Source organism: Gopherus flavomarginatus, chromosome 2, assembly GCF_025201925.1.
Source record: "Gopherus flavomarginatus isolate rGopFla2 chromosome 2, rGopFla2.mat.asm, whole genome shotgun sequence".
Classification (NCBI taxonomy): domain Eukaryota; kingdom Metazoa; phylum Chordata; order Testudines; family Testudinidae; genus Gopherus; species Gopherus flavomarginatus.
In genome coordinates, this window is record NC_066618.1 from 118673618 (window position 1) to 118699609 (window position 25992).

Consider the following 25992-nt stretch of genomic DNA (forward strand, 5'->3'; position numbering starts at 1 on the left):
CACAGAAGCAGAGAAATTATAGCTGGAAAAGACCCATTAGACCACCGAGCCTACCTCACTGCCAATGCAGAATTGTTCCCTATAGTAAATATACTAGATTTTTTTGTTTAGCGTCCTTTCAACTGTCCCAAGGAATGGGGCTACCAACTCATCTCTTTGGAGATCAAGCCACACCCTAATGGGTCTTAAAGTCAGGAAGCTTTACCTCCTGTTACTCCTGGGGACTTGCCAATGGCCCTCACTAGAGCAACACTGTGAGGCAGCCTCAGGCAGGGATGCCTGTCTGCCTCAGAGAACTGCTGCTCCAGCTCTGAGCAATATCTCTATAAACAGAGGGTGTAATGGGGTCAGCTGAATCTGGTGGTGCCAGAGACCTTGCAGGGAAGTCTGGGAGTTTTCTCTCAATCAATATTTCTGAAGATAACTGAAAATATGGTGATGTCCAAAGGCAAAACTTTTTCCCTTCAGAGGTATTGTTCTGATGCCCAAAGATCATCTCTAGTGCTAGGTTAGCGGTGTCCAGAGAGGGGGGAATTCCACCAGAGGCAGGGTAATTCTCCGACCCTCCCTTCAGTTTGGTGGGAGAATTTTATGAAGAAGCCCCTCTGGCACATCACTCTCATTTTGTTTGATAATTAAATTATCATTTCAATTCCATGTGCTCACTGATCCCCTCACAAGTTTCTCTTTTTCTTTCATTTTATACCTTTTTTTCATGCCAATAACAACCTGTGTGTCTACTCGGCAATTAAACATGCATGGCTGGCCCACGTCCGCTGATTCAGGCTCGCAGAGCTCAGACTTTGGGGATATAAAACTGAAGTCTGGCCTCAGGCTCTGGGATACTGCAAGGGGAGGGGGAGCAGCATTTTGCTTAGTTCACAATGCCTTTGTTTTTTCATGGTAGGCTGATGAACAGCACTCTGTACACCCTTCCTGATATGTGAAGAATTGTGTCAATTTGATGAGCCTTTAGGGCTTTGTCATTGTCTGAGGCAGTTGTTTACCTGCCGTGTCCACAGGTTCAACTGATTGCGGCTCCCACTGGCCGCGGTTCGCTGCTCCAGGACAATGGAGGTGGCAGGAAGCCGTAGCCAGCACATCCCTCCGCCCGCGCCACTTCCTGCCGTCCCCATTGGCCTCGGATGGCGAACTGTGACCAGTGGGAGCCACGATCAGCTGAACCTGCTGACGCAGCAGGTAAACAAACTGGTCCAGCCTGCCAGGGTGCTTACCTTGGCGAGCTGCATACCAGAGGTTGCCAACCCCTGGTCTACACTATAGGATTAGGTTGACGTAAGCTGCATTGCATCAACCTAGCTGTGGAATTGTCTTCACTTATATTTGGCTCCCGCCAACGTAAGTCCTCTCTACATTGATTTAATAACATCCCCTCCCCAGGTGGCATAGTGTCATGGCCGATGTAATTAGGTCAACTGCTACAGGCTTCCACGAGCCATCCCACAATGCCCCGCACTGACAATACAATCGATACAAGCACTCCTGCTGAGAACCGGCACCGCTGACACAAGAGGCCAAGTGTGCACACACACAAGCAATTTAATAACTGCAGTGGTTGTTTGCTGACCTAAGTTAGGTCGACATAATTTTGTAGTGTAGACATGGCCTAAGGGTGGGTCTACATTTAAAATGCTGCATCAGTGCAGCTGCACCACTGTAACGCTTTAGTGAAGACACTCCTGTGCCAATGGGACAGCTTCTCCCATCAGCGTACTTAATCCACCTCCCCGAGAGGCGGTGGCTATGTTGACAGGAGAAGCTCTCCCACTGACATAAGCCTGAGGTTAGGCTGGTATAACTACATTGCTCAAGGGTGTGGATTTTTCATACCCCTAAGCTATGTAGCTATATCAATATAGGTCTGTAGTGTTGACCTGGCTTTAGTGTTAAAAGGCCTCTATTTGAGGACTTGTGAGAGGAGGCTCTGAGCCCGATTGCCCACTACCTTGCTCCTTGCATAGTAATTTACACCTGTGCAAATTGTGGGTAAAACACTACCATTCTGATAAACATTTGCACCCACTTTTTGCTTTGCACAGGCATAAATTACTAGCCAAGCGAAAGGCACTGGGAACTTGGATCAGCTCTCTCTAAAGTTCAAAGGAACATTCATTTCCCCACTGTCTATTGTGCAGGGGCGGCTCTAGGGATTTTGCTGCCCCAAGCATGGCAGGCAGGCTGCCTCCGGCAGACCTCCAAAGCTGTGGGACCAGCGGACCCTCCGCAGGCACGCCTGCAGGAGGTCCACCAAAACCGCAAGACCAGAGGACCCTCTGCAGGCAAGCCGCCGAAGGCAGCCTGCCTGCCGCCCTCGCGGCGCTGGCAGAGTGCTCCCTGCAGCTTGCCGCCCCAAGCACGTGCTTGGTGTGCTGGGGCCTGGAGCCGCTCCTGCTATTGTGACTCCATTGTATTGCGCAGTCAACGCGCCAAGGTTGTTAAAGCATTTAAAATCAACACCAAAATACACAGAGTCACACTTTCTCTTTAAACCCTTTCATCCTGTGCAGACATTTTCTCCTCTCAAATAACATTATGGAATGTGGGGGTTTCTAATATAAACAAGTTTAGCCAAATCAGCACAGAGTGCACTGAGAAAGGAATGTCAAGGAAAACATACATGTAACACAACATTACCTAAAATAGAAGGGAAAAATAGTTAGAAAAAGCCTGACAATTTCTGTACTTCTAGCTTCCTCAAATGGAATGGCTTTGATGTCAGACACAGGGAAAGAGGAAATAAGGGTTGGCATAAGTTATGACTGAAACATTCTGTTTTCACTTCCCGATAACATTTCTACTGTGTAAAAGAAAAATGTCAATGGGGGCTTTTAAAGGTACCCAGATATATAGTCCTGAAGAAAAAGCAACTCCAGCTATCCACGGGACTGATACAGCTCAGGCTGTGAGAACGCAAAGTTTCTCTCAGTTCCCCATTAATATGTCTCAGCCTTGACCTGGCAGGATCACCAGAAAACAGAGCCTTAACTTCTACCTGAGGAAGCTGCAGAAAACTATCTGAAATAATAAAGTCCAGAATCTGGTATGTCTGACAAGCATCCAAGGATATTTGTCTGATGCCTGTATACAGACATACTTCCCTCTGTGTATGAAATTCAATTCTCCTGGGCCATTTTGTTAGTAAGGGTAAGCAGCTTACTATTCCTGTTTTGTGGATAGGAATTGGGATAATTATGAGTGTGAGGAAGCTGGTAATGAGTCAATGTATTAAGCCTGTAGGTTAAGGTTCTGGCTAACTGGGAGCCAGTCTATGAAATTCTATTGCCATTACTCACCCTTTCTTACCAGTCTCATGCCTCCAACACACAGCCACTTCCCTATCCACTTGCTGTGATTTTTTTTTTTAAACTGGTGACACCTATGCTGGCCACTTGTGACAGATCTAAGAATAGCAGAAAACAACAGGAAGGTCTGATGTGCACCCAACAGCCACAGAAAATTGTTCTTGCGACATATGCCCACCTGATCCTGACGTATGAGCCATCAGTGATGCCAAGGAAAGTGAAAAAACCCCAAGGTCCATGCCAGGAAGTCACAAGGGAATTTCCTAAGCCCACTCTTGTGGAATTTAACAGAAAACAGTAACCTTGCTAGTGGGTTTTTAAATGATATCACTAAATTTAATAGATCTTTACCTATCTGCTATGAACATGTCTAGGTTATATTATAAATTATATATAGAGAGATCACTCTCTATTAAATTAAATTCTGTAGGATTTTGGAGTAATTTCTACAGAGCCATATTGTTCTCATTCCTATTCAGTTCTATAAGACTTTCTTAAAAAGGCAAATTTGCTGGGTCTTTATGGCCAGTTAACCTGTGGGTGTGGGAATAAAATCTCTATGGTTAAGCACTTTTGCAGTCTGAGATATTATTATGTTCTCAGTAAATGTCCATTTGTTTTTTAAATCCTAGAAAAGGACATTCTTTTTTTGAGGACAGATTTCCATAGATTGGTCATCTTAAAAAGAAATATCTCCTTCTGTGTATAAAACCCAGCTTTGTCATATCTGTGAGAATCTAGGTTTTTTTTCTGTAGCTGCTTAGTTCAAATATATTCTAACCCAAGCCTTTGTGATCCTTTCTTAAGTGTTTATAAATTGCAGTAAAATTCCATTTCCCTCCAGCTCCAATAATCTCCTCTTTTTCACGCTACATAGGTGTAAACCTAAATTATCACAGCAACTAAAATCTTATATGCACTGATCTGTTTAATATAGTAGCTCTTCTCTGGCCTGGTTCCAGAATTTCTTATGTAATCTCCATGAGAACCTTTACTTTTTTGCCTTTTGCTTATTTAATATTATCTGAGTATAAATTATGTTGTAAATGATGCTAAAGGGGACTGGCAAAAGAAAAAAAATGACCTTTTTTCCCTCTTTACCATGAGAAAATGTATAAAGAAGGCCTGAAAGGCTTATGCTAATAAAAGAAAGGGAAAAAAGTTTTGGTTTCTTCTTATTTTTACATTAGAAGTTCATGTCTTGTCTCCCCTGAAAGAGAATGTTTAGACTAGGATAAGAGGTGTTTTAAAAAAAAAAAAACACATTACCTAACACGTTTTAACTAACACATTAAAAAAAAAACCTGAATATAGAAAGGGCAGGTGGTATTTTAATGTGTTAGGTGACTGAAATGAGCCCTAGGGTAAGTTAAACAGGTTCACCTTTTTCCTAGTCTAGACAGGGTCTATGGTGACTAGAGAACTAATGAAATCATGACATCAGAAGAGTATAAAGACTGAAAGCTGAACACTTGTGGAGGGAAAGGAATTTTAGTTAGACTGTGTACAACTCTTTCCTATTTATTTTTGTGCACATTTATTTAAATCCAAATTAGCCTAATGAGCATTTGGAACAAAAGACATCTTTGTAAAAACTGTGTGTGTCTGTCATAAGCATTTCTAATGTGCCTCTCAGCATAGTCTTTAGGCACTGGTTATTGAATTATAAACATTATGGATGAAATCCTGGCCCCACTGAAGACAATGGGAGTCTTCTCATTTACTTTGATGGGCCTCGGATTTCACCCTATACATTTCCTACAGGTTGGAGGGTTACTGGGGAGTAGCTGTTGGTTCTCTTTTGACAGCAACCAGTGGGTGCTAGGAGTAGAGCTTCTTATATCCATGGTCATTTGAATACAATTAATTTGAAAGAACTTTATGTACTCTAGTGGTCATTTGTCTGATTTAGACATTACTAATCCTCAGGCTTTTGGAAGCTAGTATTTTATCAGGTTTGTAATTTAAAATAATGACTTTTCCATTCTTCCCTGTGTGATTTACGAAGGGACAGAAAATCATGTGCATTTTTCCAGAGATGTGAAGTTTAAATTTTATAACTCACACAATGCGTTGTGTGTTATCATGTGATGTTCTAATTACTAGAAATCACCCACAATGCCAGGGAAATGTGCTGAGTGAACTCGGACATTTAAAGAACATAGGCACACTATCTTAAAACCAGGCATTTGATGAGACTAATGCTCTTGGCCTCAAATACAGCCAGTATTATATTCATGCTGTGGTAGGGATTTCTTTTTCCATAGACCTCCTGATTGTAAAAGGGGATTCCAAAACCCACATGCAAGCAGCAAATGTCTCCAAGTACACTGTGGAACATGGCCAGTAACAGAAACCCTTGTACTGTCCAGAGCTGCTGTACGCTGACTGGAAATTGGATAGCTATATGAATGTGGTGTATCATGGCATTCAGAAGTCATGTGAGAGAGACATCAGGGAACTGTATCTGACAGTCACATCACGACCACTCAGAGGAAGCTCAGTGCTTAAAAAAAGCACTGCATGCTTTCAGCACGACTGAACCTGGTGTTAATCTGCATACGCTTGGATTAGAAGTCACACAGCTATAAAGATGCCACTATCCAGGCACTAGCCATACGTCACGCTTCTGGTGACAGATCCTAAATATTCTGTCCTCTACAGCTCTATTTCTTAGCCCAAACAACAAGAAGACGCTAAAAGGCACAGTGGCAGGCACACAGACTGCAAATCATCCCAGTTCTGATTCAGGTATCGGTGTGTCTTTAAGATCACTGATCTCTCATGCACTCTGCGTATGTGCACATCTCTCTCCTTTTTGAAGAAGAGAGATTATCCTTTCAGTTGGAGTTTTAGTCTTATAGCAACATTATTATGTGGGTTGACTAAATATATCACTCTTAATCAGATGCAGAATGGCATAGCCTACCTTCTTGGCAGCATTATGGACCACATACCATTTGATTTAGTCTGAGGAAAGGATTGTAAATATGGAGTTTCACACAAAGCTCACTGCTAGAACTGGGCTTCGTATTCCAGTCTGAATGCAAATACACCTGAAAATGGTTGTTTGGCTGTGAATGATCAGAAAATGAATATGAGTGCTGGTGCATGTTTGTTTCTGAGTCTGAATATAAACATGAACATGCAACAAAAAGGCAGCAATTTTTAGCTAGATTGATGTGGATTGTTTTGGCCATGTGGGCCAGAAATGATGGGCAGTCCAAACGTGGTAGGTCTTGCCCTGTGTAGCCGTGATGAACAAACTCAGCTCTAGCCATATGTATTCTGGGTTGCACTGGGCTTAAATTTTGTGGCTTCCTGATTTATTTCTTGCACCTCAATGATGAGTTCAGTGGTGAATTCTAATTTTTAAAGCAACCTGAAATACATTAAAAATGTACAAAAGGAATCCTTGATTATTTTACCACATGAATTTGAGTAAATGAAAACCTCTTGGAGAAGACTGGCATCCATGTAATATGTGAGCCAATACTTTTCGAACCAGAACTTACTTTATTGAGAGCTGCATTTCTTGGTAATCATATGGAGTCTGCTATGTCAGAGGCTAAAATTCTCACTCAGTTCATTTACTAAGTGCAGTCTCTTGATTGGCATAGGAGTGGCAGACAAAATGGTGGTGAACAGGGTACAATTCACCCATCTATTAAGCATTGCAAGCTTTTCCTTTGATCTATGCTTCATGCCCCCAAACACACAGAATGCCTTGCAGAAAATATTCAGGGTCAGCAATGTGGAAAGAGAGGACATTTTGTTAAAGTATGCTGCATTTCACTTTCCAGAAGTCAAGTACACGAAACCACTGTCACTGATTTTGCTGTTCAAAGCATAGGTGATTACAGTGCACCTCACTGCCTTCATAAACTGTTGCTATGTTATCATTTAGGCACCTTCAGATGGCCACACTTCACTGAACTAATACTATGCCATTTCTGCTTAAATCTAGTTACCTGCTCTGTTTCTAGAGTGCAAAGTATACAGAATTAAAACTAAAAGTAGTAACTTTCTGGAGTGAGGCAATCATGTACTCCAGGCACCAGCAGGTACCATTACATGAGGATATAGCCAGTTTTATGTCCTAGGATGGACTTTTTTTTTTCTTCACTTTGTGCCTTTTGACCTTACATCTGAACACAGCACCAGATTTTTGAAGGCATTTAGATGCCTAAAAATGTAGATAGGCTCCCAGAAAATCCCTCTAGGCAGGGCCACCTGGCGGGGGGGGGGCAAGAGGGGCAATTTGCCCCAGGTCCCACAGGGGCCCCCACGAGAGTTTTTCGGGGCCCCTGGAGCAGGGTCCTTCACTTGCTCTGGGGGGCCCAGAAAACTCTTCTGCTCCTGGTCTTTGCCGGCGAGGGGTCCTTCCGCTCCAGGGCGGAAGGACCCCCCGCCAGCAAATTGTCACCGAAGCAGGACCCGCCGCCGAAGTGCAGCTGGGTCTTTGGTGGTAATTCGGTGGCAGGGGGCCCTTCCGTTCCGGGACCCTCCGCCAAAGTGCCCCAAAGACCAGTGGCGGGAGCCCCCAGGCACCAAATTACTGCCAAAGACGCGGCTGAACTTCGGCGGCAGGTCCCGCTTCGGCAGTAATTTGGCAGTGGGGGGCTCCCGCCACAGGTCTTCGGGGCACTTCCGTGGCGGGTCCCGGAACGGAAGGGCCACCCGCCGCCGAATTACCGCTGAAGCGGGGGCTCCCCATTGCCGAAGACCCCAAGCCCCTGGAATTCTCTGGGCAGCCCTGCCTCTAGGAGACTATCTGCAACTTTAGGCACCTAAATACCTTTGAAAACCTGTCCCCTAGTGCTCAGAAGAGGAGTTTTCAATGATACTGAAAAGGCAGTTAGGGCTCTAGTGTTATTTGGACAATCTCATAGTGTATGAGAGAGATGTCTGCACAGCATGAAGAAAATCTGAGCACTGCACTGCAAAGTACAGCTAAGTTGTGATTGAAATTGAGTTTTGCTAAGCGGCTCTTTAGACAGACAATTCCCCACCCACTTTGGGATGGGAGAGAGGGGGAAAGGGAGGGGTATCAACTCAAGGAGAACCATAAGCCCTAACTCAGACTAGGATGACCAGATAGCAAGTGGGGGGTAATAGGAGCCTATATAAGACAAATCCCCAAATATCAGACCTGTCCCTATCAAATTGGGACATCTGGTCACCCTACCTCAGACTATGCTATAGGCCGACAACCAGATGTGATCACTTTGTACTCTTTTCTGGAATTTACTTCATAGCACTGTGTGCCAAGCTCGCTGTAAATTATGCAGCAGTTGTGGACCCCTGCGGGCATTATTACATGGTAACTAGTTTTTTTCCGGGTTAATGCTGCAAACTGTAGTTTTGAAAAAGTTAAAAAAATTAATTTTGTAAAGCCCAGAGCCTACCTTGTTTGATCTTACCGTGTCTGCTATACAGTCATAACCACAGCTGCTTCAGATGCCTGGCTGTAGTGTGCTCTCAGATCCATGAAAATATATGAGAAAGAACCGTTGTACACCTCTACCTCGATATAACGCTGTCCTCAGGAGCCAAAAAATCTTACCGCGTTATAGGTTAAATCACGTTATATTGAACTTGATTTGATCCACCGGAGTGCACAGCCCCCCACCCACCGCCAGAGCACTGCTTTACTGCGTTATATCTGAATTCATGTTATATCGAGTCTCGTTATATCGAGGTAGAGGTGTATTTACATTTAGAACACTAACAGGATCCAAACAAAAATATTGTGTGGTTGAAACGAGGGCCGTCCTTAGGATTTATGGGGCCCTATGCGGTATTATTAAACTGGGGCCCCTATGCTTCACTGAAGGCGGTCCCCAGTTGGCGTCACTGACCCCAATGTGTTGAAGAGGCACAGCTACCACTCCCAGAGCCCTCCCCCCCCCATTGCTGGCACTCACTGAGCTTCGTACGCAGAAGATGCTGCGGCAGTGGCTCAAGACAGACTTTGTGCTGTCACATGGAGGCTGCATCTTGCCAGAGCCCACAGCCCTCCTGCAGCCCCTTGCCACTCCTGGCTCACCATGAGCATTTTGACAGGAAGTACCAAGCAGTAATGACAACAATAACAATATGTGTGTGTGTGAGAGAGAGAAACAGAGCCAGTACATGTGAGAGAGACAGAGAGCCAATGTGCATGTGTGAGACTGTGTGTTGGGGGAGTGTGTAACAGAGTGTGTGTTGGGGAATGTAAGATTCTGTGTGTGTGTGCGTGTGTGTGTGACAAGCTGTATTGGGGGCTGTGACTCGTGAGAGGCAGAGTGTATGTGGGTGTGAGAGCCACGGTGTGTGTGCTAGGGAAGTGTGAGAGACAGTGAGTGAACTGTCACTTTAAGTCCCTCCCCGCTTTCACTTCCCCCCCCTCCGCTGCTGACTCATGTGGAAGTTTCCCTCCTCATGGCCTGGCCCTGGCACGGCCCCCACCGGAGACCGAGTGGTGCAGGCAGGCAGAGTCGAGGGAGGGACTCCGCTCCAGGTGGTAGTGGGCCAAGCCACTGCGCCACCAGTGACCGACCACACCGCTCTGGGCTTCCCAGGGCTGGGGCGGCAGAGCTGGAGCCCTCAGCTGGCCAGCTAAGGAGGGAGGGAGGGAGAAAGGGAGGGTGAGGGTAGGGTGAGGGTAGGGCAAAGCCTGCCAGCCTAGCTTGAGGGAGAGGGCTGGAGAAGAGGATTCCAGCCGCGGACAGCGAGGGGAATGTTTCCCCAATTTTTCCAGTGCTCTACACAACTGCATATGCGGTGTATGCCTAGGGACGGCTCTGGTTGAACAGATGCCCTTGCCTGAATTAATATTCTTGCACTTAGGGATTTATGTTTAATATATGGACAGATTACCAGCTACATAACATTATTGCTCAGAAATAGACTCAGGTGAACTGGAGTGCCTGTTTGATTATGGTGAGTCCAGCTGCTGTCCGTAATATATTGAAAGGGCAGTTTAAGGGAAACACACTTCAAGTTCAGGAAAATACTTCCTTTCAATCAGCCTTCCCAAGCTTGGGAGCCCCCTCAGCCTCTTCTCTCCTCAGCATCCTTTTTTCCCATCCTTCTCTCCCTCTTGATTCCTGAGGCTCATATTCTTCTCCTTTGATCTCCCTGAATAAACTTAAGCCAGAGTAGAAAGCAAGAAGCCTGAGGCAGAGGAGGGGTCTGGGAAGTCTTGAGGAGGGAAGAATGTCTGTAGGCAGAGAGGAGGAGTGGTACCTAAGACATGGATGGGCCTCTGAGCAGCAAAAAAGGTTGGTTGGGCAGCACTGCCAGCATGCAGATTAACAGCGCACTAAATCTGCACAGTAGTGCGATGTTTATGATTGGCTGCATGGAGTAGAGGAATCAGATCTGAGGTAGTTGAACTCAGCCTGTAGATGAAAGGAGTATGAAAATGAAGATAAAGATTTAGATAGCTAAACATAGAGAGAGATGCGAGGCCAGCACTAGCCGATATTTCTCCCCTCTTTCCCTCCTGCTCTTCATGATAGAGTTGGTGGATCCCCATGGAAAGGTGGTCCATGCCTTTTGATCTGGTGAGCCTCTTCCCATCCCAGGGCCCAGATCCATGAACTTGTCCTTAACCTGACCCTGGATTTGCACTATTAATCAGGATATGAAAATATTTCTGCAGATTGCTTGTCTCACTCACGGTTACCAACTGTTATGTAACCACCTTATAGTTCATTCTCATCACCCACAAGGGTTCCCATTATGATTGAATTGTATCAGTGTACCACAGCATTTCAAAATGAAGGGCGCTTGTGTGGAATAGATGTTCGGCTATGACACAAGAAACCATAAAATGATTAGGAATTCTTTGGTGGCTTTAGTCTCACAGTGATTGCTGGGTTATGATAGCGCTGTTATTTCTGCCAAGAGATCATTGCGACAGTAAAAGAGTCGGAGGAGGGTGTCCATAATATCTAGCTGTAAGTTTCAGCTGGCCTGTGTACCCCAACTCATTATTGTTATAATCAGTATCTAAAAGGTGTCGTTGGAAGCTCATAATTCACTGGTTATTAATATCATTGCGTACTGTAGGTGCAAGCATTGGATGCAAAGTTATGGACATTAACTGAAATTATAATTCTTAAAATGAGTTTGCCAGTCAAACAGGAATTATCACACCCCAAACAAAGTATGCAGTTTCTCCACCAAGTAGTAACTTCCAAAGTACTTTGAAAGACTATGAGAATTTATTTATATATCAGATAAACAAAGCTATCAAGCTATCAGGTGGCAGGAAGAGACAGAGTGGCTACCCCCCAGCAGGGAAGGGAGATTTTATCTGAACTATAAAGACAAAGGAGGGACTAAACCAGGGGTTTTTCTTGTGGCCATAGCATCCTGGGCAGTGACAAGGGGTGGCGGCAAAGCAGTGATCCCTCCCCCAGGGCCACCAGCAGGGGTTGGGCCCTGGCCCCCTCTGGAGCCACAAATTCTGGAGGAGGAAGCAGCCAGTGAGTTCCTCACTTTCCCAGGCGTGGCGAGGCTCAGGCTTGGGCTTCAGCCTTGGGATGGCGGGTGGCAGGCTCCAGTCGTGGGGCAGGCCCTGAACTCTGGCCACTGGCCCTGAGCTAACCCCTGCATCCTCATTGCCCCTGAACTTTGCTGCTTCCTCTGGCTGTGGGGCCCCAGCCACGCAGGGGCGGGCTCCGGCCCCAGGCTCACCTCCCACACATAGCTTCTTGCCACCATGGCCTCCCTGAAAAGATTGTACTTTAATAGATTAAGTTTTAGACTTTTAGAATCATATTTTGTTTTGTTTTACTTGTAATTATTTCTGTCTTCATTCTTTATACTTGAACTCACTTAATCGCACATCTATTTTATTAATATATTTCATTTTTACCATAATTTAACCCAGTGCTGGTTTTGTCTTTTTACAGGAGCAACTAATCTTATTAATTCCCTGAGCTGTCCAGGAGAGGGCTGGACACTTTAGTGCACAAGGTGTTGGGGAAATTTCAGGCCTGGGATTGTGTTGGGATCATCTTGCTGGTTGTAACTGAGGCTGGTGGAAGCCAGAGTGTGACTCATGTGTTGCTGGCAGGCTGCTGAGGTCAGAGCTCCTGGACCAGGGCTGCAGCTATATACAGACACTCAGAGTTTGACCTGCATGATAGCAGGCTAGTTGCGAGCGGCTCAGTTCAGAAGCGATAGAAACAAAGCATTGTGAGGCACTGGGGTTACATGGCAAATGGTGACACAACCCTCACAGGTCTGGATTTACACCCACAAAACCCAACAATCATCTATCTTCTGAATTTCACAGTTAGAAGTATGTGATGCTGGAGTTACCTTGGAAGTTAGCTAGATGGAGCTAGAGTATCCTCATGTTCTTCCTTGCCGCTTTAATATGATAGCTGGACAATCTGAGACTATGAGGAATTCCCCGAGAACATGAAAATGGGGCTTCCACCGAGCCCTCTTGCTACTCTGGTTCCACACACGAGCTTTACTTCCCCTCCCTTGGTTTCTGGAAAGAGGATACAAGGTTTTACTTTCCCTTTATGTCTTTTAGCATTGGTAGGGAGGTTACTACTGTCCTTTCTTTTTAGCTGTTAGTGGATTAAGGGCTTTTGCTTCTGTTGTGCTATTCCCCAAGTGTATTTGAGCCGCCAGTGATTTCTCCACATCCTACAGAGCTGGTCCAGACAAGGTGGATTTTGGCAGTTTATTCTTATTCCACCGCCCGACATAATTCAGACAGAATTATTCCCTTCCCTTCACAATATTGACAGAAGTCCTCATTCAGCCTAAGGGTCAACATCCATCAGCATCAGGTGTTCCTCCTCCCTTGCCCTCACCTCAGCCATCTTTTCTCAATGTCTTTACTTAAAAGATTTTGGTTAAAGTGATGTGTACAGTTTATCACAACAATTTTATATCAAATGTATGGTTTGATTTTATTTACAGCCATTTGTCTTTCATATTCCTTTTCTCTCTTCCTCTACTCCTTTTCCCCCCTGTAGCATGTATCTTAGTGAATATTTCCCGTCATATGTTTCAGTGTCTGCTTTTCTTCAATCTAGTTTCCAGGCATTTTCCCCCAATAAATACTTTTTCTACTATTCACTTAATTGATTCTCTCTTTCTTCAGTTTCCTATTAACACTAATGGGAATTGCAAATGCTCAGCACCTCTGACTAGCCAGCCACTTTCATTTAGGTGCCTGAATGTGGACATATGGACACAGGGGCCTAAGGTTAGCACCCATGCTTAAAAACTTTGACCTAAATTCATGAGAACTTTTATAGCATCTTCTAATGCACAATTTTAGAATTAGGAGCTATATACTAGACTTCACAATTACAGGGAGAAGAGCCTATTTACTGAGTACTTATTAGACCCATTAGGAAAAATCCCACCCCAAGAATCCTGTTTGAAATTGGAAGAAGATGTTGTAGCAGGAACATATACTAAATCCCAAAAGGTAACACCTGGAATTTGGTTAAAAACAGACAAACTTAAAAAAAAAGTTAATAAGGTAGTGGAAGCCAATGTACCAAAACTTTTCCCTGATAGGATGCAGCAAAGATAAGGGCCCAACTTCTCTAATTTGATGTTATTCTAGGTATATTTATTAGGGGAATTGCAGTAGCATCTAGGAGCATCAGTCATGGACCAGGACTCCATTGTATTAGGTGCTGTGCACACACAGACTTTCACTGTCTACACTACCAACTTATGTCAGTATAACTATGCCACGTAGGGGTGTGGAAAAGCCAGTGTAAATTTCTAACAAGCTATAGGAGCTACATGAGGCCTATCAAGCCATATCACTTTTTGCTCCAAACTTTGAGGCAATAATAAAAACAAGAGAACATTTATTTTGAAAAGCATGCTCAGTAAATTTCTTGAAGGAAAATGTGTAGAACAGCTGGCAAATATAATGTATACTGTTCCCAAAGCTGCTCACAGATTCTTCGGCTGTCTTCGGCTTTACCTATCCATTCATCCCAGAAAACTGCAGTCCAAGGCAAAGAGGAGGTCAGTCTGTTTGTGAGGGAGCCATGAGGGGAGTATTAGGGCAATGTGGGGTGCTGGAAGAAGGAGAAATTACAGCAGAATGGTAAAAGGTGGGGGGGCATGGGGAAGATGTGGGTTTGAGATAGACAAAGAACAGTTATTTTTCAAATAAGCTGGAGAAATGAAAGCTGAAATGGAGTAGATATGCATGCTTGTGATTTTTAGGTTATTTTCTTTGCATTCTTCTATCACACTTCTAAGATGTAACTGTGATGCTAGTAAACCAAGTGCAAGTTCTGGCCAAGGCTGTAGGCATTAATTAAGAACTGACAAACCAGCTCACCTGTATGTTAGTTTTGTTCAAAATAGGTATTAGCATTCTAAGAATGCATTTAATGTTTAGACTCTATGAAATACTTGTAAATTGCTCCATGCATATAACTCACTTGTAAAGTCAGTATTCCATTGTTGTGTGTACATTTTGCTTTATAACTTTGAAAATGTTTGCTGTGAACTTGTGAACCCAGGCACAGGAATCATTCCCCTCACATCCAGGAGGACTATCAAAAATTAAGTGGGCCAGGATAAGACAAGAGCTTTGTTAATTGCCCCATCCACCCATGGAGAAGTATGTGCAGACAGCCTCATTTCATTGGTTTGAATCCTGAAAGAGGGAAATGAAAATGGTGGACATGAAGATTTTTCATCTATTTGAACAGGGCCAGAGACATTAAACTAAGGCAGAGATCCCCACTGGTTACACCTGAGTCTGCCCTGAAAGACACTTTGAATCAACAGATCACTATTCATTTGTGGGTATGTTTGCTTTCTTAACCTGTAAATAACTCTTATTTCTCTTTCCTAGTTAATAAGCCTTTAGAGAGTTTATTTCAGGATTGGCTACAGGCATTGTCTTTGGTGTAAGAGCTTAGGGTATCAATTGATTTGGGGTAAAAGACTGGTATCTTGGGACTGGAAGAAACCCGAATATTTTGTGATTGTTGGTGTAAGTGACCACTGATAATTAAGTCCAGCTTGCCTGGGTAACTGGATATTCTGAGGCAGGGGTGGGCAAACTATGGGCTGGGAGCGGCATCCGATCCTTCATACGTTTTAATCTGGTCTTCGAGCTCCCGCCAGGGAGCAGGGTCTGGGGCTTGCCCCACTCCAGCACTCCGGCTGAGTAGCGGAGTTGGAGGCTTTCTCTTCTCTTTATGTGCCATGGCGCCGCACTGCTCCTGGAAGCAGCAGCATGTCCCCACTCCAGCTCCTACGTGTAGTGACAGCTAGGGGGCTCTGCATGCTGCCCCTGCCCCAGCTGCAGGGGCAGCGGCTGTGGACAGGGTGGTGCGCTGAGCTGCCTGGCTGCCCCTCTGTGTAGGAGCTGGAGAGGGAACATGCTGCTGTTTCTAGGAGCTGCTTGAGGTAAGCGCTGCCTGGAGCCTGCACCGCTGACCCCCTCCTGCGCCCCAACCCCCTGCCTCGGCCCTGATCCCCCTCATAGACTCATAGACTCATAGACTCTAGGACTGGAAGGGACCTCGAGAGGTCATCGAGTCCAGTCCCCTGCCCTCATGGCAGGACCAAATACTGTCTAGACCATCCCTGATAGACATTTATCTAACCTACTCTTAAATATCTCCAGAGATGGAGATTCCACAACTTCCCTAGGCAATCTATTCCAGTGTTTAACTACCCTGACAGTTAGGAACTTTTTCCTAATGTCCAACCTAAATCTCCCTTGCTGCAGTTTAAGCCCATTGCTTCTTGTTCTATCATTGGAGGCTAAGGAGAACAAGTTTTCTCCCTCCTCCTGATGACACCCTTTTAGATACCTGAAAACTGCTATCATGTCCCCTCTCAGTCTTCTCTTTTCCAAACTAAACAAACCCAATTCCTTCAGCCTTCCTTCATAGGTCATGTTCTCAAGACCTTTAATCATTCTCGTTGCTCTTCTCTGGACCCTCTCCAATTTCTCCACATCTTTCTTGAAATGCGGTGCCCAGAACTGGACACAATACTCCAATTGAGGCCTAACCAGCGCAGAGTAAAGTGGAAGAATGACTTCTCGTGTCTTGTTTACAACACACCTGTTAATGCATCCCAGAATCACGTTTGCTTTTTTTGCAACAGTATCACACTATTGACTCATATTAAGCTTGTGGTCCACTACGACCCCTAGGTCTCTTTCTGCCATACTCCTTCCTAGACAGTCTCTTCCCATTCTGTATGTGTGAAACTGATTGTTCCTTCCTAAGTGGAGCACTTTGCATTTATCTTTATTGAACTTCATCCTGTTTACCTCAGACCATTTCTCCAACTTGTCCAGATCATTTTGAATTTTGACCCTGTCCTCCAAAGCAGTTGCAATCCCTCCCAGTTTGGTATCGTCCGCAAACTTAATAAGCGTACTTTCTATGCCAACATCTAAATCGTTGATGAAGATATTGAACAGAACCGGTCCCAAAACAGAACCCTGCGGAACCCCACTTGTTATACCTTTCCAGCAGGATTGGGAGCCATTAACAACTACTCTCTGAGTACGGTTATCCAGCCAGTTATGCACCCACCTTATAGTAGCCCCATCTAAATTGTACTTTCCTAGCTTATCTATAAGAATATCATGCGAGACTGTATCAAATGCCTTACTGAAGTCTAGATATATCACATCCACCGCTTCTCCCTTATCCACAAGGCTCGTTATCCTATCAAAGAACGTTATCAGATTAGTTTGACACGATTTGTTCTTTACAAATCCATGCTGGCTATTCCCTATCACCTTACCACCTTCCAAGTGTTTGCAGATGATTTCTTTGATTACCTGCTCCATCATCTTCCCTGGCACAGAAGTTAAACTAACTGCTCTGTAGTTTCCTGGGTTGTTTTTATTTCCCTTTTTATAGATGGGCACTATATTTGCCCCCTTCCAGTCTTCTGGAATCTCCCCCGTCTCCCATGATTTCCCAAAGATAATAGCTAGAGGCTCAGATACCTCTTCTATTAAGTCCTTGAGTATTCTAGGATGCATTTCATCAGGCCCTGGTGACTTGCAGGCATCTAACTTTTCTAAGTGATTTTTTACTTGCTCTTTCCTTATTTTCTCTTCTAAACCTACCCTCTTCCCGTAAGCATTCACTATACTAGACATTCCTTCAGACTTCTCAGTGAAGACCGAAACAAAGAAGTCATTAAGCATCTCTGCCATTTCCAAGTCTCCCGTTACTGTTACCTCCTCCTCATTGAGCAGTGGGCCTACCCTGTCCTTAGTCTTCCTCTTGCTTCTAATGTATTGATAAAAAATCTTCTTGTTTCCTTTTATTCCCATAGCTAGTTTGAGTTCATTTTGTGCCTTTGCTTTTCTAATCTTGCCTCTGCATTCCTGTGTTATTTGCCTATATTCATCCTTCGTGATCTGACCTAGTTTCCATTTTTTATATGACGCCTTTTTATTTTGTAGGTCACGCAAGATCTCAAGGGTAAGCCAAGGTGGTCTTTTGCCACATTTTCTATCTTTCCTAACCATCGGAATAACTTGCTTTTGGGCCCTTAATAGCGTCCCTTTGAAAAACTGCCAACTTTCCTCAGTTGTTTTCCCCCTCAGTCTTAATTCCCATGGGACCTTGCCTATCAGCTCTCTGAGCTTACCAAAATCCGCCTTCCTGAAATCCATTGTCTCTATTCTGCTGTACTCCCTTCTACCCTTCCTTAGAATTGCAAACTCTATGATTTCATGATCACTTTCTCCCAAGCTTCCTTCTACTTTCAAATTCTCAACAAGTTCCTCCCTATTTGTTAAATCAAGTCTAGAACAGCTTCCCCCCTAGTAGCTTTTTCAACTTTCTGAAATAAAAAGTTGTCTGCAATGCAGTCCAGGAACGTATTGGATAGTCTGTGCCCCGCGGTGTTATTGTCCCAACATATATCTGGATAGTTGAAGTCCCCCATCACCACCAAATCTTGGGCTTTGGATGATTTTGTTAGTTGTTTGAAAAAAGCCTCATCCACCTCTTCTGCCTGATTAGGTGGCCTGTAGTAGACTCCCAGCACGACATCACCTGTGTTTTTTACCCCTTTTAGCCTAACCCAGAGACTCTCCACCCTTCCGTCTCCTATGTCCATCTCCACCTCAGTCCAAGTGTGTACATTTTTAATATATAAGGCAACACCTCCTCCCTTTTTCCCCTGTCTATCCTTCCTGAGCAAACTATACCCATCCACACCAACATTCCAGTCGTGTGTATTATCCCACCAAGTTTCAGTAATGCCAATAATGTCATAGTTGTATTTATTTATTAGCACTTCCAGTTCTTCCTGCTTATTACCCATACTTCTTGCATTTGTATAAAGGCATCTAAGATACTGGTTTGATTTTGCCTCCCAGCTTTGCCCTGACCCTCCTTCCTCTCTGCCATTATAGCCTGTGCTCCCTCCTGTTTCCAACCCATCTCCCAGGTCTTGTTCCCCACTTACCTGTGGGCTTTGCTCACCTGTCCCCGTCGAACCTAGTTTAAAGCCCTCCTTACCAGGTTAGCCAGTCTGTGCGCAAATAAGGCCTTTCCCCTCTTCGAAAGGTGAACGCCATCTGTTCCTAGCAGTCCTTCCTCAAGTAGCATCCCGTGGTCGAGGAAGCCAAAGCCCTCCTGGCGACACCATCTTCGCAGCCAGGCATTCACCTCCACGATGCATCTGTCTCTGCCCGGACCCCTACCTTCAACAGGAAGAATCGAAGAGAATACCACCTGTGCTCCAAACTCCTTAACCCGTACTCCCAGAGCCCTGTAGTCACTCTTGATCTGCTCAGCGTCACACCTCGCAGTATCATTTGTGCCCACATGGATGAGTAGCATGGGATAGTAGTCAGAAGGCCGGATAATCCTCGACAAAGCCTCTGTAACATCTCGGATACGGGCCCCTGGCAGGCAGCATACCTCCCGGGATGAACGGTCAGGGCGACAGATGGGTGTCTCCGTCCCCCTCAGCAGAGAGTCTCCAACCACCACTACCCTACGTTTCTTATCAGTGGTGGCAGCAGACCTCCCAGCCTTAGGGGTACAAGGCTTCACCCCCTTAACTGTTGGGGGTGATTTCTTCTCTCCTGTATCTTTTACCACAACAGGAGGGTTCGCAGCAGCGGTGGAGCACTGCCCGCTGCTAGAAGTAACCAGCTGGCTGTGTCCACCCTGAGCCTCCTCTTCCACTGGTGTGTCAGGTACACCCTGAGGCATCTCCTCTACCACTGGAGTGTCAGTAGTCCTGTCAACTGGGACAGCACCATCAGCTGTCTCCACATGGATACTGTCCAGGAATTGCTCATGGACATGGATGTTCCTCAGCCTGGCCACCTCCTCCTGTAGCTCTCCCACCTGCTGCCTGAGAGATTCCACCAGTAGGCACCTTTCACATTGGATGCCACCCCCAGCCTGGATATCAGTAAGTGGAAATTGCAAATTACAGTCTTTGCAAGCCCACACCAGAATCTGGGTAAAAGCATCCATGCTTTGGTGCTCTGTCTGGCTACAGGCGCAGGTGGAGGAGACAGAAGCAGTGCTGGCACAGGTGTTGTGGGTCCTCCTCACCATTGTAAGCCTCCCTCTGTCAAACTCTCAAATTCCCATCTACAGCTCTCTGTCCGCTCCTCTTTGCTGTAAACAGAAAGGTTTTCGATGTGGCTCAGGTTATGGGTTCAGGGGACCAATGGGTCACAGATCAGACCAACAAGGGACCCCCCCTCCCTTCCTACTTCCCTTCCGAACTCCCTTGCAAAACTCCCTGTTAGCAGCTCCTGTTCGCAGCTCCTGTTTTGCAACTCCCTTGCAAAACTCCCTGTTAGCAGCTCCCATCCTCCAAACCCCTCAGTCCCAGCTGGAGCACCCTTCTGCACCCCCAATACCTCATCTCCAGGGCCCCCAGAGCTCTCACCCCTCCCATACCCTAACCCCTTGCCCCAGCTCAGATTCCCCTCCCACACCCTGAACTCCTCATTTTTGGCCCCACCCCAGAGCCCCAACCCCCAGCCGGTGCCCTCACCTCCTCACCTCCTCCCACATCCCAACCCCCAAGTTCATGAGCATTCATGGTCCGCCATACAGTTTCCATACCCAGATGTGGCCCTTGGGCCAAAAAGTTTGCCCACCCCTGGTCTCAGGGGACTGTCTGTGACTCCATGGTAAGACTGGTATAATGATCCATTTGTTACTGACTTGGTGAAATCTAATAATAGAACACACCACCAGTCTGGGGTGTCTGCTCTGTTTCTGACAGTCTGCCCTGAGGTAGGCAGTCCCAGTTGTGAACCACTCCAGACAGTGTGACAGTAAGTAACTAAACATTCATCTGTGCCCCCCAAAACAGCTTGCACATGATTGCCTTAGGTCTCTATTTCTCTGGGGACTGGTCCTTCAGGAAAAAAAATCATTTAAAATGTTGGCACTATATTAGCTGTAAGGACAGTCCAAAGAAAGCAAAGTCTTAGCCCAGTCAGTTATTCTTTCCAAGGAAATTGCATCAAAATTCTTAGTAGTGTGAGCTCCCAACATATGAAACTGCTTGATTCATCTGGAGATGCAGACTTATAAACATGTTCACCAACTACCCGTAGGCTGGTATTTAACTCAAAGCAAAGTTATCTGTGGTTTTCTTTGCATAAATCTGTTGTTATTTCTATTTTTAAAAACTTGGGTGTCATTTCAATCTTGTAGATATGAAGGCTATACAATTCCATAGAAGAACTCTGTTATATTCTAGCAGTACTTACAGCGATATGCTAATCAGCTAAGAGCTTATCAATTCTATTTTAAAAAGAAGTTACTATAGTGACTTCATAATAAAGCTGTGAGATGTTTTTCATTATAAGCCTGATTTTGCCCTCTTTCCCTACTTTTAAAACTTTCTGTATAGTACTTCCCATGTGTAGTCTTCACCCAGAAGAGAGTTCTGGCAAATGGTACAATGAAGGTAAGAATTGTCAGTGTAAGAAACTTTGGCATACTGAAAACTGACAATGAGAGGACAGCATAAAATAAATGGAATTTGATAGTAAAGTACACAGCAAAGGGGCTATTGTATTGTCTGTTCTACATTATTCATTCTGATATTTATTTAAATATCTTTTTAAAATTTAAATGGAACTGCAGCAGAATTTGCGTTCTGCTGTACCATATTGCCACAGAGTCCAGGAACTCTGCCAACAGAATTTAAAACCAGTTTGCGGTGGAGTACATGGGGCTTTGGCTACCAGCCATGGTAAACTGAGGTATGGCCATATCCCAGTACTAGAAAGATAAGAGATCCTTGACATGCAAATACATGGTATGTAATGTAGAACAGGAATTACAATATATGGTTTTTATTATTATTATTATTATTAGTTTGGAGTTTAAATTGCTTCTTTCCAACAGATGATTCAGTGCAATTTATAAAATAAACCGAAGAATACAGTAAAAATGGATGGTTGGGGAGGTAAATACATGGTACGTAGTGCTCATGCTTAGAAAAAAAACCACTTATGACTTTTCTGTTTCAGAGGTATCTTTTAACAAAATAGAGAGAAATTGACAGAAATGGATGTCAAGGGGAAACAAGTTTATGACCCAGAAAAAAAAGGTATGATCAGTTGATCACCTGTTCACACAACATACAAGGATTGGATTCCATACAGACAATAAATCTGAATATAGATGCCCCATGGGACAAGTTGTAAGGAAGAGTTCTCAAATGCGATTACAGCCAACACCATTTAAGGCTTTAAAAACCCAAATGGCCAAATTAAAGTCAACCTGTCACTGTATATGAAGAAAGCAGCACCGGCATATTATGTTTACTTGCTGCTGCTCTCTGAACTCACAGTATGCAATGAAGATCCACTGCTCTCAGCTTCACTGAAATGGAATTACAAATCGTTAAACCTCATGTGCCCAAGATCAGATGTTGCTGTTGTCAAGCCATCACAAGGTAAATAAGGGCAAACCCATGTACACTGCAGAACTGAAATAAAAAACTTTTGGATCACAAGTCTAATACATAGATTTCTAGTGAAGCAAGATTGATGCCAAAATTCCTAACCTTGAATGGACTGACCCCATAATAAACAGGGACAAGAGGAAAAGAGAATCCTCATAACAATAGCCTTTACTCTCCTGCAAGGCTTGTTTCCACATTGTTGAGGCTGTGGTAGTGCTGTCGCATTCAGCAGGCAATATTGTCTAACCGTTCCTCTAGAGCAGAGACCAACTTTGCAAATTCTACAGCTTAAGGGAGTACTCATTGGTACCAGACACCATGGAGGCAAGGAGCTTAGTATAATTGTAAAAAGGGATTAAACAATTATATGAATAATATCCACAATTACACTAGCTAAGATATTTATAAGGGATCTATCAATCCTTATGCTTCAGGTTATAAGCCAACCTTCGATTACCTGGGGGAAGGAGGACACATTCCCCATATCAGTGTTATTGCACAAGTCTCCATAATGACGGTTTTGTAACTTCCTCTGAAGCATGTCGTACTGATCACTGCTAGAAACAAGATATTGGTCTAAATGGACCATTGATCTGATCCACTAAGTCAGTTCCCATGTTCTTATTAGTGCTTGATATCTATGTTCAGGATGATTTTTTATTAGGTGTATAGGATTGCCTTTCTCCAAGTAGAAACTGGAGAAACAAACTGGATTGTCATTTTCTGACCATGTTTTTAATCTCACTAGGTCCTCAGTGAAGTCTGGCTATCTTCCCAAGTGTGGGATCTTTCCAAAGTTGTTGAACTGGAGCTTTTTGGTATAGCAAATATTATATTTTAATTATGAGACTCATCTCACCACATTTCAGGTATACCCACTAAATAAGGCTATCATTGAGTAAAACTGCTAGTTCTTGTCTTTGTATAGACAATTTCATACATTCATACTTTCCTTTTTCTTCAAAATCTTTTCTTTCGGACACACTCCATTTCTGTCTAACTTCGTATGTTAGAAATACACACCACGTCATTTGAATTAAAGAAAAAAATCCCCTATTCCCCTATGTATAGTTTGAAACCTATGTTAGAAGCCCTTGCAGTTTTGAAATTGAAAGATTGATAATTCTTTTGCTTATATGGAGGCCATTTAATTCAAACAGCTCTCATTACAAAAGGCATTTTGAGCCTCATGAATCCAAAACCCTCCCATATTGGCACAGTCAACCTTTGGTCTCTGTCTCCTCTTCTATTTGCTTGCACTTCAGCATATTCATGACTTTCTATTCCATGCTTAGAAGTGATCTCACGAGGAGGTCTCATATATAAACTGAAAACATGAGCGCTAGAATACATCTTTAAGGGATGCCTCAGGTCAGATTCCTTAATGATGATACCACCAGTTGAACCTTATTATCTTTATATCACCTGAACCACTGAAGGCCAGTGCTAGATACGCTAGCAACATCGCTTAGCTACCAAAGCACCAACCCAAGGTTGGTAATGTAAAAAACTGCTGGGAAAGCCATTGTGACCAAAACAGTTGGTTGATACTGCTTTCAAACCAGCATGAAATCCTTTATGGCCATGACAAATGCACTCTCATGACAGACAAATGGACTGGGCTGTAAGTGTCAAACAGTCCATACGGAGACAGCATACCTCTGCATGTCTCAGGGTGGTGGGCATCATCCTGGCTTTAAGTGAGGCATCAATAATGGCTGCCAATTATCTGCATATGTAAATAACTTGGGGAATCTCTGCTTGGCTGCTATATCTCCATTCTTACTCTCTGTTCTCCTCCCCTGGGAAAAGCCAGAATTTGACTCTGGTGGCTTTGTGTTTATTTGGTAGGTACATTTCTGTGACTGAAATGTAGGAAATTGGGAGAATGGTATCAGCGAGGTCATCTCCCTTCTGAGGTCTGCAAAATCTATACCTGCATTTTTGCACCTGTCATTCATTTGCGGCACAAATCAAATATTCAGATTTAAACCTGCAATTGGTTTTTGCTGGTATAAAAATGTGGGCACAAGGTTTGCAGGCTAATTATTCTAGCAGAAAGGAAAAGAGCACTCACCATGGCTGAAAGATACTTCTTTATTTCTGCACTTTAAACCTCAGTGTATTTGTAAACTCTGGGCCTGTTTTTCTTACACTGAGGGTGTGTCTACACAGCGAATTAGTGCAGAGCAAGCCAGGGTGTGAACAGAGAGCGCACTACCTTGCTGTGCACTAACTGGCCATGTGGGCCCTGCACCAGTACACTAAAAGTTCGAATTGAAATGGGAGTATGTTAAGTGCACTACAGAATGTCTAGAGCTCTGTAGCAGGTTGCACGTGACCAGTTAGCGCATGGCAAGCTAGCGCGCTGTAGATTCACACCCTGGTTTGCCATACACTATCTTTTGGCATAGGCAAGCCCTCAGTCAAAGCGACACAAGCCCGCAGTTTACAATTGAACTGAGGCAGACTGCTTTCATACCAGCATATCTGCACTGGCTTAGTGACGCTACATCTGACCTACAGTTCTGTAAGTGAGAGGAGAATCAGGCCTTTGAATACAAAACCAAATTTTTTTCTGTGTAACCATTTGTTGAAGATTGAGATTAGATTAATGTGATTCACAAAGTGGATTAAACTGGAAATCTCACCAGACTGCACACCTTGAAATGGCCTCCACTTCTTGAACCCTTTTGAAAGCGATAGATGATGAACTATATGCACAGAACAAGGTCAGAAAACAAAAGCCAAGTGTTTCAGAAAAAAGTTGTGGTTGTCTGAAAGGGACAGTCCCGTCTGCTGAAGGGACTCTGAAGGCAGCTGCACACCCATGCACATCCATTACACTTTGTGTAGGAAGCATTCGTGTTTCCTGTCTGAGGAGCAGAAGGATAATGTGACAAAGCCACAGTGACATTTTACTTTTTTTCTATTCTTTTTTTTCCAGTTTCTCTTTTCACAGCCATACTGTATGATTCACCAGGGTTCTTCATGAAAGTAGGAGTGGTGTGAAGAGGAAACACATAAAACTCAGCATTGAGAGAGTGGCCTTAAGTACTCTTGTCCCACAGGTCACCATGGTTTACAGGCAAAGTAATAACTGAGACAGTTAACACGCTGATGGCACAAGTCTCATGCTGAAGTTGATCAGCTGTATAATAAAGGATTTTTGAACTCTGCCTCCTGCACAGCCATGCCATAAATGCCATGTTTCTTTACCTCCAACATAGCATCTGCACAGTCTTGATCAGCAGATTTCTTCTGCATGGTGAATAACCTGGTTAATCCGGTCTGTCTCCACTTGGTCCCTCCCAGTGCAAGGAAGTTTCTGAGTATGTTGCAAATAAAAAACAATCAGATTTGGACTAAGTTGTCGATAGCAATATCTGGAGGAGACTAATGCTTTCTTACTTGCTTTCTTTCTTTCTTTCAGTTTCAGCCAGCAACACTTGTAAAGGATCTGGTTGTGTTAGTCAAATTGTCTGCCACAACCTTTGCTTTGGATTCTGTTCTTTCTGGTGGATAAGGGCCAGTGGGGAAGTACTGGGTCCTTTGCTGGTGCAGATTGTCAATACCTCCATAAGGAAAGGGATGCTGACTGCTTTAAAGGAAGCTTGCATTCAGTCTCTGTTTAAATAACTCTCTCAGTGCTGACAATCTAACTGCTGACCACTATCTAATCTTCCATTCTTTGTTAAAGTTATGGCAAGGCAACTGTGGA

General features: G+C 44.2%; 1 long non-coding RNA gene across 1 annotated transcript; it reads left to right on the forward strand.

Moving 5' to 3' along the window:
• The first annotated feature begins 22230 nt into the window (after positions 1 to 22230).
• LOC127043995 (uncharacterized) lies at positions 22231 to 25416 on the forward strand. Its single transcript, XR_007772380.1, has 3 exons — positions 22231 to 22262; positions 23020 to 23140; positions 25219 to 25416. It is a non-coding gene; the product is annotated as an uncharacterized LOC127043995 (long non-coding RNA).
• The last annotated feature ends 576 nt before the right edge of the window (positions 25417 to 25992 follow it).